This window comes from Montipora capricornis, chromosome 12, assembly GCF_036669925.1.
Source record: "Montipora capricornis isolate CH-2021 chromosome 12, ASM3666992v2, whole genome shotgun sequence".
Taxonomy (NCBI): domain Eukaryota; kingdom Metazoa; phylum Cnidaria; class Anthozoa; order Scleractinia; family Acroporidae; genus Montipora; species Montipora capricornis.
In genome coordinates this window covers 37,977,438-37,979,937 of record NC_090894.1, presented here as the reverse complement: position 1 = coordinate 37,979,937, position 2,500 = coordinate 37,977,438, and positions in this window count along the sequence as shown.

The following is a 2,500-nucleotide window of genomic DNA, read 5'->3' as shown; positions in this document are numbered from 1 at the left end:
ATGGTGCTCCACGCGCGCAGCTATTATAGAAAACTCAGTTAATCAGAGGTAAGGGCTGAAGAGGCATTTTCAAATCAATAGTAGCTAAGTAATTAAGTAATTCTTAATCCAAGTAAATTAACAGCATCAGACTTTAAATATGGAGATTCTGTCGACAGTTGAAAAATTTCATATATATATATTTTTTTACCCTAGGGACCCCCTTTGCTTTTTCCGAAAAATCAAAAAGTTCAAAAATTCGCCAAGACGGCTGCCTGTCCCTTGGAAAGACAATGAAAATTCTACAACTTTGGCAACTTTGTACACAAGAACGTGGTGCATTTGCCACTTGCTATTTTGTGCTTTGCTAAAAGTTCCTTTCATCTTTCGGCGGGTGTAATCCCCAGGTCGCAGGTCGTGTTATAAAAGTGGGGAGGATTTCCCAGACTTTGGCAAATGAATGCTTTGTCAACAGGTCGGCTGACCAAATACACTATATACCGAGCACTTTTTTCCTTGGCGTAACAAGTGAAGGTTGCGCTTTTTGTGCACTGAAGTCTATGGATTCGCTGAACTATGAGGTAAGACTAGAAAGTTGTAAACGATAAATTTGTTAGAGATTACATGAACTCCATCATTTAGTTATCAAGTCCAGATTTACTTGTGTCTCAGTTTCATATTTCTATTTTTATTATAACGCTTGTGTCTAGCGAGCTCAATTGCCAATTGCCAAAAAAGATTTGCTTACCGTGCGAGTGGCAGATAGATTTCGTGCGGTTTTGAGGAACACGACCTGATCACGTGTGCATCTAAAGGAGTATTTTCCTCTTAGGAAAAGACCATAATACCAAAACTAATTCCTCCACAGCGAGAACTGCAAAAACCAAAAAAATAAACGGTAGCCACGGAAAAAATTGGAAAGAAAAAATAAGTCTGGTTTTCATATGAGCGGAAAATCCTGGACAATCAGGGATTTTGCTTTTTCCCGACTGTCCAATATTTTGCCGACATGTCTATATCCCAGACTTTCCCGACTTTTCCAAAAATGCGCCCCAAATCCACTGGAACCAAGCGATTAGCAACTTGGTGGAGAGCTAAATGATCACTGATAATAATCGTAATAGTAATTGTCGCTGCTAATCGCAGTCGCAAAGTACCGCAACTACGCAGCTCAATGAGGTCGGACTGAAGGAGCTGTGCTGCCGGCTAGGCACTTGGCTCCTGAACACGACCCATGTATGACCTCGCAGCATAGCACCACAGCCTGATGGAATAGGCCAGGAGTCGATTTTGAGGAGGGAGGAAAACCGGAGTACCCGGAGAAAAACCCTCGGAGTCATATTGAGATCGACTGAAACTCAGCCCACATACTACCCGAGCCAGAGTTGAACCTGGGTAACAGAGGTGGGAGGCATGGTTGATGACCACTAAACCACCCTGACTCCCACAATAATATATATTCCTAATATATATTAGATATTAGATATTCCAAGACCTGTTCCGAGAAAGTCAAAAAGATGTTTTCATATGTCGGGAATGATCGCCAACTGTCCTAGAAATCTAAGAAGCTTTGGGAAAATAGAATTCTCTGTTTTCAGAAATGAAAACATAGCAAGCAGACAGACATAAAAGTTTTAAAATTCAGGGTTTTTTTTGTGTTGGTGTTGTATCTCATGCATTTGATTTTAAGTCATAAATATTCAGTAGTCAGTACCTACCTGATACCTTGGATGAGTACTTAACATGTCCTTTCTTTTTGCAGGAGTTTTTTTTGTATAGAAGCCGGGGAAGTGACGACGAGTGCAGTCCTGTAGATATTAATAATGAAGAACTGGAAAATCTGAAACACCATAGCAATAACGATCACTCTTCTGATTCAGACGTTGAAATAAGTAATTTTGAGTATGGAAAGACTAGCCGCGTTAAAGAGGAACATCCCAGAAAAAGATTTAACAATCATGATATAAACATGCATGAAGATTATGATATCGAAGATGAGGCAGTTTCTTGGTAGGCTAATTTGCACTTGGACAAAAGAATCATAAATGTGGCCGCCATTTATGAATAAGGTCTATGATCTCTTCATTGTTTAAATCAACTTTTTCACTATTGAGCTTCGAGTATGCGGGTTCCTTGTGAAGTTCAAATTTAAACTCCGATTCGGAAGATATTTCTGTCAGTTTGATGTCAGATTAACTCTATCCTTGGAATGTTAATATCAAAATTATTGTTTTCTAGTTGACCATAATAGATTTCGGGATTTCTACCTTCTCAAAAGTTTCAGAATTTCTTTACTATCATTTTTTGTAGGGAAGAAACACTATACTTTGAGAATAACTTAGGCACTGCATATCTCTACATGGGGAAACACTCGCTGACATTCCATGACAAGATTAATATTCTCATTGTCGATGTGGATTCATCAAAAGTGTGCTGCATGCGTCCAAATGGTGTCCAAGAAAACGAATGTTTTGTAATTGATCGGTCCCAACTGAAAAATGCGGAAGACTGGTTAGTCACT